General features: G+C 36.7%; 1 long non-coding RNA gene across 1 annotated transcript in view; it reads right to left on the bottom strand.

Moving 5' to 3' along the window:
* Positions 1–16,491, bottom strand: part of LOC106490493 (uncharacterized) — a 360,542-nt gene that overhangs the window by 211,162 nt on the left and 132,889 nt on the right. The window contains exon 3 of the long non-coding RNA XR_010883870.1: positions 6,198–6,262. This is a non-coding gene — a long non-coding RNA (uncharacterized lncRNA). The remainder of the gene's footprint in view (positions 1–6,197; positions 6,263–16,491) is intronic.

The raw sequence follows: 16,491 nt of genomic DNA, 5'->3' as shown, positions 1-16,491 counted from the left end.
AATAATATACCTAAGTTATAATTGTTTTTCCGGGGCCACACACCAGGGGATAATTGGCATATGAATTAACAAACACCAGCAAGTAAAACTTCTAACAATTGATAAAGAAGCCATTTATCTGTAGCTTTTCTATCACAGGAAAACAATCAGTGCTACTGTATGCCATGATTTCTGAAACAAAATAACCTGTGAATTTCTTAAGAAAACACAAATACCAAGCTTTTAAACTGAGAGCGCAACTATGTCAGAGTATATTGGCTTTTATTGATGTAAATAAGAATTGTATACTGTTTCTAGTTTGCTGGTATATCATACAGAGCAGAAGACATACAGACACAACTTTTGATTGAAAAGGGCAGTGCTTTTTTAAACAGCAGGTAAAAATAAATAATGTGATGAGAATTAAATTGCAAGGCAACATAACTATTCCCCATGAAACCCTCTATTTTGCACAGGTTCAGAAAGGAAGAAGAACAAATAAGTATTAGAGAAAAGATAAAAATGTACTTGATATTAAATTAAAGCCCAAGAGGAAGTATTCAGTAATATGACATGATAGCATAACATAAAAATACTTATAAATCCATAGCAAAAAGAAGCCACAAGCCTTGACTAATCGAAAGAAATTCTTAGTCTGCACATATATCCTAGATCTTCCCATTTGGTAAAAGGCAAGAGGAATATAACAGAAATTCATTAACTGTTCTGAATATCCTTCAAGAAAGAAGTTTCTTTTTTAAGACCATCAGCTTTGAAAATTAAAGGTAACAATTGACATACTGCCAGGAGAAAACATTCTTAAATCAGCAGGCTTAGATAATCTGTACCTGACAGTCCTGAAAAAAGGAATGTGAGGAGCTTCCGGTGTCCTTCATGTTTATTTTTATATATTTTGGAATATTTCCAATAGGAAAGGTTCAAAAGATTGGTGAAAGCAGTAATTCTGACATATTACCAGGTTATTATAAGCTAGCTGGCCTGTCACTCACCTAGGGACATCTGATACCTGAAGCTATTGATAAAAAGTTAAAGCCTGAAATAGGAATATTGTCACTCGAAATAGCTTTATCAATTTTATATTTTTTGCACAATTCATTTGTTCTTTGAAAAAAGATCAATTTGAGGAAAAAGCTGGAGAAAATATGTCTTAGAATTATCCTTGCCATATCTAGATTTATCCATGTCTGTCTTCTGGATGAGGATTATGAAAAATAAAACTGAACTAAAAGCTTAAATTTTCTTGCTTGTTTTTTGGTTTATTCATTTGATCAGTAATTTTTCAGCACTATTCACCTAAAAAAAAACCAGTAATATATTCTGCCTATAGATTCTTAGACTGGAAAACATATAAATTCATGTGGTGACTCAGCTGCTTCCTACTTAGTCATGTCTTACTAAAAGCAAGCATTGGTCCTGTGAAGGTCACTTCTATGTTCTTATGCTCTTGCATTTCCTCTGGACACCTAAGATCTCTGATTCTCGTCTCCCTTTCCCCAACTCTCTGCTCCTACCCAGGAGGTGCTTATCCTAATGCAGTCAGTAGTAATTTTGTCAATGACCTCAGCTAAGTTAGGATTTCCCTTCTCACAGTACTTTTTAAAAGGACTGCACAACCTCCAACCAGAACAGCCTTAATCTTTCCACTATTTCTGACTCATTAATCTTTTTCTCCCTCAATCACAAATAACAAGGCGCAGACCTTTATTGTATACAGTTTCAGAACAGGAAAAAAAAAATTCCACAAGAGAGAAAGAAGAAGCCACTTCCTGAGGAAAACTCATCTTTATTTTCCTCTCTCTGCTCCTTGGCAAACACCATAAAGGCACAATGGAATAAAAATAATCAGAGTCACAAATGAAAGCTCAACAGCGACATCTATTCCTTGTATGACTGTAGATGTTAATCACTCATATGGTTGGGTACACATTACGTTTTCATGTGAACAATATTTGCTTACTCCTTTCTGAATTCCTGGTTTCAGCTCTGGGGATTTCCATGTTTTATTTCCAGTTTTGCTTTCTATTTTACCTTGCCTGTCTGCAATTCCCAGCAAAATTTCCATGTACCTATTATATGTGTATGTTTGTTTTCTTGTGGTGAGACATAATTGCTCCTTCCATTATTTGTTTGAAACCATGAATTAACAGATGTTGCCTGACAAACTTGTTGAGACGAATGCTGCTTCCCAGAGTGAATTAAAGACAAATATCCCTCTTGCCCCTAATTTGCTGTCAAACATACTAAAAAGAAAAAAATCTCTATTCAAAAGGCACTGAATTGATTTACACCATCTTAAGTTATACTATTCTTATATATGAAGCCACTGTAATTTGGAATGCCTGTGCATCCAAAAAATAGCATTGACAAATATCAAGATTTTCTCATTAAGAATAAAAACAATTACATTTCAGTTAATTCCATTTCTCCTCTGTAGGTGGTAAGAACAGCGTGTGACTTGGTTTGTTGCCTAGTTTCTAGGAAAGTTGCTCTTGTTCCCACTTTAAATGACAAATGAATTTTGGGGAGTTCAGCCTAGCCATTACAGGAAGCTGAAAGTCTTGAACAAGCCTGGTAGAATGGGATTAATTCAGCATGAGACATAGCTTAGTAAAAGATTTGAGGGTGGCAATTTTAATTCACTATGAGGAAAAGCAATCTCTATGCCCAGCCATGCTCCTCCTACCTCCAGCTTTCTCTCTCAGTCCTAACCAATGGTAACTCCAATTATTCCACCTTCCTAGACTCTGGACAATTTGGCGCATAGTAACAATGTAATTAGTAGAGTATTTTGACTCAAGAGTAGGACCCTTAACTACAATAGAAATAAAATAGATCTCAAGGAGGGTGAAAATGTATACATCAGTTCCATATGATGGATCTCATCTGACACAGGCGCCTCTCTACAGCCTAGAAGTAGGTACCAAAGCCCTAGGAAGGTGAAGGATAAAAAAGACAGACAGACGGACTTCTTCAGCCTTCCTCATGTCAGTTTGTACAGTCAGTTTGTACAGCTTTTCATTTGGTCCGTGTGAATTTTGTTCAGCCTCTTAAATTTCCCCATGTATTCTCCAGAAAGTTTAGGGATGCATTTGCCATACTGGAAGCCAAGCCAAAGTTCAGTACGCTCAGCATACTTGCTTTTGCAGACCTAGTCCCACACCAGCTATTTAACTGCCACCCAGGAATTGTGGAAGAAGGCTTAACATAAACAATTGTTCACACAGAGGAGAGACGTCCACATAAAAAGGGTGTATAAAAAACCCCACAGAATTACAGTTCCCAGCTTGGAAGAGCATGGGATCCTTTTATGCATTTTAATGCCAGAACAATTTGATGAGGTCAGAACCTGCTGTAATAAAGATGCCTACTAGCAGGAGTAAGTTTTATTTACATGTGAGTAGAACTCAGAGGTGCAATTTTTTTCTTCTCCTTTTTCACCCTCCACTTACAACTCTGAACCTTCTCACTGAATGCTCAATATAAACAAGAAAAAAAGAATGTATCAGTGACAAAGGATATTTTTTCCCCTCAGAGAAATCAGAGTCAATCTTAACCAGTACATTTCTGTAAAACTGTGAAGGCTCCATAATAAGATTGCAGGGGTCCCAGCAACCCTGAGCTTATACTTCAGCTTATACTTCCAGAATATTTGGCCTCCTGAGTCAGGATGACTTGAGTTTGAGGTTTCCTCGCTCCAGATAGGCAATATGGGAGTAATTTAAATATTTTTAATCCCTTTCTAATAAACAGTCATGGATCTAGTTGTTGCTGTTTTCCTGAGGGGCTTTCAGCCGCTTTAATACAAAATGCTAGTACCTGGTATTTTGCATATTAGGAGATTTAAAATACACCCTAATCTGCTGAGAAATTTTACAGCAAAATGTTTTTTCTTAATGATGCTATAACTGCCTAGGAATATATTGTAACTGTCAGTTACAAAGCACTGACACCAGATTTCACCTCCTACACAAATACACACAGCAACTGGTGTTTCGCCAGACAAGACATAACTATTCAGCTAGCAAGAAAAAAACATTTAGTCTCTTAATTGCTTTCTGCACAAACTGTATAATTAAAGTTTTGTTCTGTAATTTTGCAATCAAAACAAATGAAACTATTTGTAAACAAAAAAAAATCAAAAGAAGAATGAAGGGTATAGAAAAAAAACACCACGTTTTAATATATTTTTTTAATTCAAGGTGATATTCAACTGCAAGCTCTCTTCAGAGCACAATAACAAGCACCTGTTGTTGTAAGATGTAGCAGAAATATCTAAAAGGCCATGAAATCTTTCAGTTCACATATTCAAATCCTCCTTTCTCTCCTCACTACAATCACTAAGAACATTCAAAATTGGATTCAGGGTCTACAAGGCCTGGGTACCTTTTAGGTGTGGACTTACAGAGTCGAATGTTATAAGCCTCATCTTCAACCTGAAGAGAATTCACATTATCTGTTTGCTTTCCTGGAAATACATTCCTGAGAATCTTACATCTGCACCTTACATACTGAAATTTCTTTTCAACTGAACCGTTAACGCACCAAATCACGGGCCAGATCCTGTGCCCTGTTAGAAATATTGTCTGCTGCTCGTTATGCAGAGCAGCCATACAACTGTGAATGATTTCTACCCAGTTATATGATTCCCTCTCCTTGATGCTACTGAGTCAGCATAAAAGCATCAGTGTATTCGCTACCATTTATTCCTGTATGTCTTCTCTCCCGTTAGTATAGTTTGACCTGAATTGCAGTGAAAAAAAAGTGTGCAACAAGTATAATCTCAGCTCACCAAGGAACGATAGCTGGCAGCCACTTACACGTTTCCCAAGGTCAGCAGTGAACAAACTAAAGCTCGGCTCGAGTCTCCCATTTGGCCAGCTAGGGATAGGCAGATACAAAACCTTCACAGCTCCCAACATATTTAAAATGTATTACATCTAAATGGCCTAGCTACAGAGAGTTTTGGAGAGAGAGAGATTTTTCTTCCATGGCCTGTATTGCTGCATCAATGTACTGTAACTGATGGTAGGTTATCAGGTTTGGCTAGGGCAGCAATGTGGCAACATGCCTTTCTCACTGGCACCAGCCTCACCTGGCCAGTCTGAAGCCAACTTGACAAGCTTGCATCTCTCCATATAGGCATCCCCTCAAAGCCAGCACGAGTTGCTCCTTGCAGTAAAGTATGGGGCCTGACAGTGTCACCAAATATCTTCAGGTGTCAGAAAAAGACCTAAACATTCTCCAAGCATATCCTAAGCTGGTCCGTTCTCTAGCTGGTCATATATTCTAAAATAAAAGGCTAAATCCACTGCAATGAAGACAGCAATAAGACTACCAAAGACTTACATGGAAGACCAGTTTATTTTTGCCTGCACTATGAAGTACTCCAGTACATGGCCTATTTAACTAAATCCAGACTGACATGCCCATTTGATTTTTATACCTTTGGCAATTCCACTGTGAAAACATAGATTGTATTTAGTGAGGTGAGCCAGTTGCCAGAGCAGCACATTAATGCCTTCTTTTCAGGAGTAAAGAGAACAAAATGGTGAAATTCACATTGCAGTAAGTAGAGAGCAAAATGAATTGAACTGAAATGTGTCCGTTTTAAAAATCACCAGTGAGCAATGATCAGTTTTATTGGTAAGAAACTGGAACCACACTTCCAAAGCTGAATAAGTGTTAAGCACATTTGCACAAGTGAAGTGTAACCATATGTGAGTTCCAACAAATTGTGCTGGTTATGAGAGAAAACCTCATGCTTTATTGTTTAGAAAATATGACTTAATAATTTTTTTCCAAGGAAAATTGTTACCACTAAAAAAAATAATAATAATTGTTTTTAAAATGGAAACTTTTAGGTTTGTTTTGACTTCTGATTATACCTGAATAATAAGAATATAATGAAAACTGTAAAAACAAATTGCTTAGGTGGCTTTACTGTTCATCATATACTTCTCTGCATACATTTTTTGCAACCATAAAGTTTAACAGCAGAAAATGTAGCAAATAATGTCTTTGTATGAGGCCTAACACTGGTAAAACTGGAAAGGATAAAAATTAAATCCTCTGACCATTCCTTTATTAGTTAGATCTTTTTCTCATTACTAACTTGCTTAAAACTTGTTTGTTAAGCAATATAAAATAACGATAATTACACCATCTGTCAGAGTAAAAAATATCAAAAAGTATCTTACCTCTCAAATCATGACTGGTGTTAGCACTGTCCTCATAGAAGAAGGAAATAGGCTCAGCAGAAGACCTAAAAAAAATAGACATATTGATAACAAACAATTCACTTTAAACCCAGAGCAACAAAAAATAAACTTTAAGTCTTCTTAACTTTAATAGAAATATATGTGGAAAAAAATGGGGAAATGGAGAGTTATCTGGTTTCTATGGCACTAACATACTAGTGAATGGAAGCATTAGCACCTTGGGCCCACAAGGGCAAAACATTAAGTTACCCATTATGCAGGAGAGCCAAGTATGACAATAAATTGTGGGGATTGGGGGGGATTTGTACAGAGGAAAGGTTAACACTTGATTGAAAAATAAATAAATAACTGAGTGGTGAGCAATCACATTTTGTCAGATGGCTAAGACTACTGACTTTTCATGAAAAAAATATAAGAACAAACCCCAGAAAACTAGGACAGCAGCAGCATGGGAAACAAATGGGATGGAAGCGGAGTGTGATACAGAAGAAGTCCTAAGTGCACTCTCCTTCCAAATGGACACCGTTTTCACCACTGAAGGAGAGATTGCCTCATGTTGTAACATCTTCCCTTACTCTTATATACCATGGTATTATTCAGAAATGGCTAGAACACTCCAACCGCACTTCTGCAAGCAGGAGAATGGGGGATCATTACTGAAGAAATCCTATGGTTTTATAAGGGCTGTGGGACAAAGCTGTGAAAAGGGAGTTCCAGCATACTTAAAAGCAGAAAGAACCTGGCCTGATACAGCTGATGACAAAAATTCTATAGGATTTGGAGCAAAACTAGTAGCAGTTTAAAATGCTATGTACTATGCGCGGTACTATGACATGTCATAAACCTTCGTTCCTTGCCTTTTGGATGTTTCAAGATTAAACTAGACTTTCCCAAGCCATTCCAAATTATTTGGCTAGATACAAAAAATGTATCTAGCCAATTGTTAATGAGCTCAGAGCAATGTTCCCAAAGAAACTAATACATAAGAAAAGGGAAAAGCAGATGACACTGTACAAATGCAGAACCAGCAAGTCATAAAGAAAAAAAAAAACAGAACCCCCCCCCCAAAGGTCACAGAGAGGAAATATTTTTCACTTCCTCATACATCAGTTCTCTGTGTCTGCCTTTTGAACATAAAGAATTGAAAATTCACATAAATGAGGTAAATTTGAAACTGAAACCTGTTTACAAACTACCAAAACAAAACCTAAAACAAGAATAAATTATTCCTTAACAGTTGGAGCCAAAGGACATGGTGACATACCCTGAGGTCCTAAAACCAAGGCTGGTGTGTTTGTGGAGAAACACCTTAGCTAAACAGGATACATCACAGCAAAGGGCAAGTTACATGGCTGAACACAGGGGTAACTGCTGAAAAATAACATCTGTGTTTATGCGCATTAAGGAAATGCAACAACAGCGCTTCAGTGCTTTCAGTCTTTAAATGCTAAGATTCAAAGGTTCAGACATCCCCATTTCCACACTAAACAAGGCCTTACGCACAGAGGTGTTTGCTGAAGCGGGTGTGAGGGGGAACCTGGTCTTCTGAGTGATAGGAGCCTCTCCTAACTATCATCTGGACTTTCAGAAACTGCAAGCTGTTTATGACTGGATGTTGATAATCAAAACGTAGATGTCTAAAACAATGACTTTTACCCATAATCTGTTGCAGTAAAAGGGGAAGTGCATTAATGACCTCCTGAAAATAATGAAGCTGTTACCACAAAAGTACTTAATAATAGGACTATAAATATACTACTCCTCACTCAGTTCCCAAGGGGGTTTTACTTAACAGAAACAAAGTTAAGTCTTGGCTTAGGATTTTATTATTGTGAAAAGTGACAGGGCATATTCAGTAAGCACGCAGGGCCAGAAACTAGAGTTTCACATCACATCCACAGAGCAAAGTTGCACCACAGAACATAGAGCCTGGGTTTAACTGAGATACTGAAATTAGCTTAAGCAACAGGCAACATGACTGACTACTGCAGTCTGAGCCCTTCTTCATGATAAAACACTGAATAATGGTTTGCTTTTCAAAAGACACCACTTCTGGTCACCCATAAAAATATAGGCCATTTTCAGCTGCACATGCCTGTACTGAAAAAAGGACATGACTGATATGAAAACATTCATTTATCATATTTTATGCATTACTCCAGTTTATATACAGTATGACGGATTGGGTTTACAATGATAAGAAAGAGGGTAATGTGGTGGCAGGACAATGATGTGGTAAGACAGTGATATGTCAAACATTTCAGTTCCTTGTGCTCAAAAAACAAGCAACCACAATATCTGTGGCAGTCAGAAAACCTCTGGAAAGCTTCAGAGACAAAGGAAAAACAACAGAGTCTGTAAAACCATTGCTCTATATCCTCAACTGAGCAGTAGCATATGAATGTACTGAAAATATATATCACTTCTACTGTCTTTACTTTTCACATCAGATTAATTTACCATGATACACATTCCTAATGGTACATTTTGCTCTGCATCTAATTTTTCTTTTGCAGATTGCCATTAAAAAGTCTCTATATTAGCCACACAGACTTAAAAATTAATCAGTCGCTAAATCAATCATTATTTTTATTAACCAAGTTTACATTTGTTGACCTACACTGTTGCTGACTAGATTGGGCTCCAATTTTGCACCAACAGATCCCTTTGTCTATGATGATGGATCAAAGGTCAGACCAACTCCAACCATGTGGAGCCTAATGATAGATAAGGGAGACCCATGATGGATATAAAAATAGAACTAAAGATAAAGGCTTTAATCACAAGTGACAAATTACATTTTTGATGTGTCAAGTTCAATATTAATTATTTTCAGCTGTTCTCCTTTTTCTTTTGTCTTAAGGAAACTGCAGCAATCTGCTGACATGCATGGAAAAGTTCAGGTGCAAAATGACCTCAATTCAGTTTGCACATTTACAGGAAACCATCTATGATCCTTGGAGTATTTAAGTACTATGGCCCGTGGAAATACTATGGCCTATAAAAATATAAATCAGGAGATGATACTGCTCTTTTCCTAATTTTAGGATGAGATACATCTTTGTGTCATGGATTATGGACTGATACAAAAACAAACAAAAAACAAATAACAGGGCTCTGCCAGCAGAGAATCAACAATTGCCTTGTGAAAAAAACATTTCTAATGTTAAATGACTCTTTTCCATAAGCTAAAAATACGAAAGAAGTGGTCATTTCTTTTCCACTTAACTGTTGGGATGTTACTTCAATATCAGCCTGGGCCATGCATTCCCCAACGAAGAATTATATGTTTTAAGCATTTTGGCACTTTGCATATACATTGCCTACTCTGAAGTTTTAGAAAACATCTTTTATTCATGGTAGAAAACCAATTAGGCTGCAAAAATGAACTTATCTAGAAATTCCTTAAGGAGTAGGAAGAAGAATGAATAATGGTATAGAAATTTAAAAGGCAACTTGAGTTAGTCTGCAACTTGACACATCTAACACTAACTAACACTAAGTTTTTCTTCTTTGACCTTCAAACTAAAATGTGATAGTTTTTTAGATAGTTTAACAAAAATATTAGTAATGTGATGTAATTAGTAATGTGTGTAACAAAACAAAAGACAGTCCTACACTTAAGTAAAATTAGGTAAGAGATTTAAAATCCACTAAAATGAATATGGATGTAATTAATAGGAACAGCCCATGATGCCATTTTATGGCACTGAAAGATACCATAAAGTCTGTAAAATTGACTATGGCAAACTGGAGGAACAATTAGAAAAGGCTTTGTGCTTGGAACAAAAATGGTGAGAGTAATGTAAGAGAAAAGATCTTTGAGGGAAAGAAAAGAGAAAGGTGTAAGCTTTGTGACTGAGGTCTACAAGCAAAAGCAACCCATAACCTTCAACACTGCCACTGCCATGAAAGACATTCTGCACTGGCCAAGAGGCCAAAATGGAGAATCGGTCTGGGGAAATATGAGACAAAGGGACCAGCTGGCAGGCCTGAAACATGTTTATTTTGTTCTGTTCTGTTAAAAAGGTATTTCTGGAGATAAGGAAGCATTTCATAAAGTGGAAGAAAGTTAGAAGCCCAGACAGCTCACTACATCTATGTGGCTGGGGGGAACAATTTCAATCCTTAATCTCAATCAATAGCTTCCAGCACTGGGATACAGATGTTATCAATGAAAAAGGATGAAAACAGGAGATTCATTTAAACATCTTTTCACTATTAAACAGGAGCAGGACTGTGCTTTCTGTGCTGAGAGCTGAACAGCAGAGCTGCAGTGGCTAATGAAGTGGCAGGCAGAGAAAGGAAGGATTAGGGGCATGGCTAGGCAGATGAAAGTGGCTTGCAGCACAGGATCAGCAGCAGCTGAAATCCAGCCTTGCTACCTAGCAGGCTCCGGCAGTCCTGGACTGCAAGTGGTTCCTGTAGAAGACAGGGAGCAACAAAGGGTCTCTAGGAGAGCTGCACCAAAGAACAACATTAGAAAACAGTTATATGTGACTGTTCTTGTGTCTGTGTCTCTCACTACTGAGTTCTTGGGGTTTTTTGTTGTTTTGGGTGGGGATTTTTGGAAAAAAAAAAATCAGATTACTGAATACCAGGGAGTTCAGTTAAGCACTCAAATTATCTTTTTCTCAGCACAACCTGACTAAAATTCATGAAGAGAGCACTTGAAGTTATAAACTGGATATAAATGAGTCATCATGCTTTACTGCATTAATGTGTGCATGTTTTCAGGGACTGACCTTTGGACTGACCTGTCAGAGGTATAGCCAAGCCATTACCTTCTGACAGGCTTTTACTGAGGGAGAAAAATCTTTGTAATAGCACAGAGGAATTTACTAATCTGACATCTAGTTTAGCAGATTAATCTTGGATTTTCTTTGATCATGCCTGGTTACAATGTGCAGCAAGTCAAACCAATCAACAATCATTAATTAGAAGAACAATGAAGAGCAGAGGCTAGTTAGTTATGAATGGCACACATTGATAGAAAATTAGGAGTTCTCAGATGAAAGCAACATTTCCTAAATGGCACAGATCTGTACTGGATAAGCATCAAGGTACTTGTACAATGTAAGAGGGAACCCTGAAAGAATGGTATCACAGTCAGGAGAAAAAAGTTAAATGTAACTGGAAAGCTGCCTTTACAATTGGGATGAACCAAAGCCTGATGCAGAGATTCATGTGAGCAGATCTGTAAATATCGGTGTAAACCCTAACTGTGGACACTCGTGCATTGTTTGCAAACACTAATTTGTGCTTCAAAATTCTGGTCACAGAAAACAAAAATAAAGAAAAATAACCCTGCTAAACTGTCCCGGCCTTTCTTAATGTTAGGTGGTATAGTGCTGTCTACACAATAGAAAGTTACTGCGGACACATAGGCCCAGATGCTTAACTGGTATAAACTCATTTTTGTCCTGAAATCAATGAAGTTATAGTTCTTTATACCAACTACAAATGTGAAATAAAACAATGTGAAATGCTTAAGGGCATTTTGTTTTAACAGAAAAAGTATAAGGATGTTACAGGCGTGTACTGGCTTAAAACTTTATAAAATAAAAATAAAAAATAAAAAATAAATAATAAATAATTATACACTGGGAAAATTATTTGGTGCAAAAAAATACTCTAACACTTGCACAGTTTCCTGGGCTTTTCTAATGCAGAATGGGATTTTTATAGCCAAATCTAAGCAGATGTTATAAAAGTTCGAGGTGCCGCCTATTAACGATATTCTTAGTTTTCCTCAAAGCTGCACATCAGCAGGAGGGTGGAGAGGTGCCTGGTGAATCCCTCTCCTGAACGTATAGAGCAATGAAGCAGCTAGTAGGTGGGGGGCACTCTGGCACTGTCAAAATTGCAAAGCGCACACAAAGCCAGAACCCAAAAGCAGTAACGAGACAAACATTTACAAAGAGGAAATTTCTGATAGCTCGCAGCTCTGCAGCCAGCTGAGGAAGGGCTAATGAGACTCAATCATTAAACCAGAACCAGAAATGAGGTACAACAGTGTGGCTACTCACAAATCTGTCTAAAACTGCATGGTAGAAACTTCATCAACTATATCTTTAAACTAAGGTTCAGTATCTCACAGATGCATTATATCTTAAGGAGAAGGTCTAGGCTCCTCGTGTCAGTTACTTGGCGAGCTGTTTCGTCTGTTAGGCATAAAATCAGGGTAGATGATACCCAGTGATCTGTTCTGTTTTAAAATTATGAGTACTTATCTAACTTAAGTAATATTTCTGGAGCCATACCATGAAATGGGTGGATTGGTGATAACCTACACTTGTTCACTGATCCCGCCTCCAAGTATGGTTTCTATCTATCAGGAAATGAAAATAAATATTTCTTTCAGTAGGCCATGATTTGTCCTTTTTGATTTTTCTTTTTGTTGTTAAACTTAAATGTTTCAATAATGTCACCAAAACTTTTAATTTGAAATATTAATTTCTGTTGAAGCATTAAATATTTTAATATTCTAATTGCCAACAGTCCTTCCATTACTGTCATCATATGGTAGAGTATACTAACACACTTCATTGCTAGTGTTATTTTGGCATGTAAACTTCTATATATCACATATTAATAGAAATTATGGTGTTAATATACTAAATCACATTTGGTATCAAATGTTTCTTATTTGTAAATTGTGTTTGACTTTTGTTTAGTCAGCCAGCTTTTGTCTAATAAATGGAAGAGACACAGTCTGGCTAAGTATCGGGGAAAGGAGAAAGTAGCAGTACTCAATTTATAAAAAAATCACTTTTGCTTGTAAATTATTTTTCTGGGGAGCGTTTTGTGAGCGTCTTACCCAGTACAACATGCCTTATGCTCAAACTGAGTACACGTCTTTTGCCTACCATTGTTTTCATATGAGACTTAGCCAGTGTTATCTTTACTCTGATCATTAACATTTTCAAAGACTGTGTTGCTCCTCTGTACAGTACTCCCCCACCCCCCAAAAAAGTAAATTAAATTATAAATAATCTCTGGCCATAATCATAACATTTCTATTGTAGCCACATTATCAGTTTGTCTCTTTGCATGGGACACTAACTCATGTTTTCAAATGTGGATATCTAAGTTTGAGCACTGTACCTAAACCAAACATTAATAAATATATATTAAAAAAAAAAAAGGGCAAAAGAGCTACTCAAAGCTGACGGACTAGGGCTAGATCAGTTAAGGCAGACCTGTTGCTGGTCCTAATAATGCACTAGGCAGCATCACATCCAGGCACCCTCGCTTCTTCTCTTCCCACCAACCCCTCAATCACTACATACCTGCTTACACTTATTTGCAGCTGGACCAACTGAAAATAACTGCTGGTGCAAATCCAGACAAAAGCTTAAATGCAAACCACTAGCTCCAGAGCAGAATACTTTGCTCCAATGCCCTGAACACCTTTTACTTATAAATCTTTATTATATAGGGTAAAACGTCTGTGTCTATGCCTGGAAAGTGATTTCATGAAAACTGTTTATCTCATTTTTCTGGTAGGCTTACTGGAGTCAAACAGCAAACTGCACAGTTTCCCACTTGCCTTTGAGATTAATGCCAGATTTATTTCTAAACATAAATGGAGAAACTTGATAAAGGCAATCTAGATGAAAGAACAGAATTGCAGTCTACTATGCATTTAAGGCTATAAAATCCAGTATTTCTGCTGTGGAGACCATCTATCTAGAGTATCAACTCTATTGCTTTAAACCACAAGATACCAGCAGCACAAAGGTGCAGAATGCAACTGATGTGATTGAGACTAACATAAATTTGACAAACCTCAAAAGGAGTTCTCTTTTAAATGCAGCTTCAGGACTGGCTATTTCCTACTACTTCTTCTATGTCTAATACAGAGGAGAACAGTAGAATAGAAAAAGTCTGCATGGTCTGGCAAGTATGAGTATTCTTCAATATCTGAAACTGTAATGGTTAAATCCTGGGAATTTCATTTCATTTTTGTCAAAGTAGTTCTAAGTGTCCTTTTCTTAAGGAGATATTTTGCATCCCTGTGTATATCCAGGCTAGTTTCTTTCACAGCAAGATTCAGATTCATTCAGTTGAGAAAATAGTTATATTTCACTGAATTCACAAAGTACAGTAAATCTTTATTCAGACTCAGCCCCGAATTGTCAAATTTGTGTTCCCAGTGGAATTCAATTCTTATTTCTAATACTATGTTTTGAGTTATATTTAATAATTCATGTTCACTGAAAATTCAGCAGATGCTGTGAAAAAAATCATTTTATTACTTCCGAAACTTCCTGTAAATGGTCTATACTTTCTTGTGTGACTAGATATACTACATGGCATGGTTCTGAGATTCTGAACTTCAAAGGATTTGGTAGGTCAGCAATGTTTTCAAATAAGATCCCTGTAAGTGTCTCAAGCTAAGAAATCAAAAATTGAAGATGACATTTAACATACATATTTGGGGAAACAGTATCCAAAGAAGCAAAGACAATAATTAAAACAACAAAAATTCACATTCCTCTAAATCATTCAGCAGTTCCTCCAACCACCCCAGCAATTTCTGAAGCATATCATGAGAGATGTTGCTCCTCATAATGTAGCTAGAAAAATAGCAACTGTTCTTGGATGAGAAGTAAGGGAAGTTATTAGATAAAGCTGGAATGAGAGCAATCAGGGAGTGAGCCAACAGACAGATTTAAGACTTAAAAGTATATCCTCTACCAGAAGGTAATATATCCTAATGCCAACAAAGACTTTCATTAGCACGAGCAGGAGAAGTCTAAGTTACATATAGCAATGATACATTTTACAAATCTTCCCAAATGAAGACTTACAGACCTTCTCTAATCACACCATGTTGATAGAAATATCACAGCAACATGAAAGAAATATACTATTGTATTTCCCAATACAATATGACCGTAAGTTCTATTCTCTTAGTAACATGAGTCATAGTGAACAGCACTCAGTAGAAAGAGAAATGCTAAATTTAAGATATGCAATACCTTCAGATATTTTATTTATATATATAAACCTAAATATATATATCTATATTATATATAGATATGATTATATATATCTATATTCAGAACTTAACTGTTTCAATCAAACTTGCCAAATATTATAATGCTAATTTACATTATCCTGGGGTCTTTCTTCAAGGACTGGAAACAGGTATTTGGAAGATGAGGACAATGTAAAGCTCTCCTCTATCTGTCTGTGTGCTTGGCCATAAGGATATTAGAAAATGCAGCAACATTTATGTATAGGAGAATGAATGACTTCCCTTGATCTAAAAGGACGGATAAGAATTCTGCATTTAGGGTGGCAGGAAAGGAAGAAAATGGGCTTTTAAATTGCAGCACTGTACTTACAGGAAAGCGGTTATATAACATGGTACCTGTAACAGCAGGGGCCTAGACTTGATGAATGAAGGCACCCTTCTAGTTCTATATCCTGAGTTGCTATGGAATATTCCTCTGCAAAATGATAAAATATATATGTACATATGTGTATGTGTGTGTGTGTGTGTACATATATACATACATGTGTGTATATGTATGGGTGTGTGTGTATGTATACACACATAGAAACATGTGAACCTATGAAACTGCTAAGGGACCTGGAAAGACTTGGTTCCAATATGAGAATTAGGCAATTCAGAACTGACTTTGGAAACATTTATCATGTGATTGTGAAATCTATCACATGGATCTCAACTCTGCATACAATACATACCATACAGAACTATAAAAGCTTGTAAAATGAGAAAAAATCTTGACATTACCCAATCAAACAGAATAACTTCATCCCCAAGTAAATGGAAGGGACAAAAATAAAAAGCCCAGTTGTGCCTTTACAGCTAATGTTGTAACAGAACCCCTTGATATGCATACTGAATGTAAAATGAGAGATCGTGGTATAACATCTGACTGCTTTGCATAAGAAACAAATTGCCTATCCTCAGCAGCTCAGTCAATGGTACTGGGCAGGAAAAAGCCTTCTGGCACGTGCATGTGTGTATCCCTGCCGAGTTCGAACGGGAACCCCAAAGTACAGTATGTTGAGGTGCCTTAGGTCTCTCACTGAAAAAAAAGAATGAAAAGCCTTGTCTATTTTAAAGCAGACATTTTAATCTTAATAAGCAGCTAGCTATGAAACCAAAATGAAATCATTTGGTTCTGTGTGAAACTGTCCCAGTGAAAGAAGCTGTGAAATGGATAGCAATCTGAGGTGCAATTTTCCATTGCATATGTTTTTTCAAAGATAAACATCTGATCAGAACAGTTTG

The sequence above is a fragment of the Apteryx mantelli genome, chromosome 3 (genome assembly GCF_036417845.1).
Source record: "Apteryx mantelli isolate bAptMan1 chromosome 3, bAptMan1.hap1, whole genome shotgun sequence".
In the NCBI taxonomy this organism is placed as follows: domain Eukaryota; kingdom Metazoa; phylum Chordata; class Aves; order Apterygiformes; family Apterygidae; genus Apteryx; species Apteryx mantelli.
The sequence above is the reverse complement of the archived record's forward strand: the minus strand, read 5'-3'. Positions and strand labels throughout refer to the sequence as shown.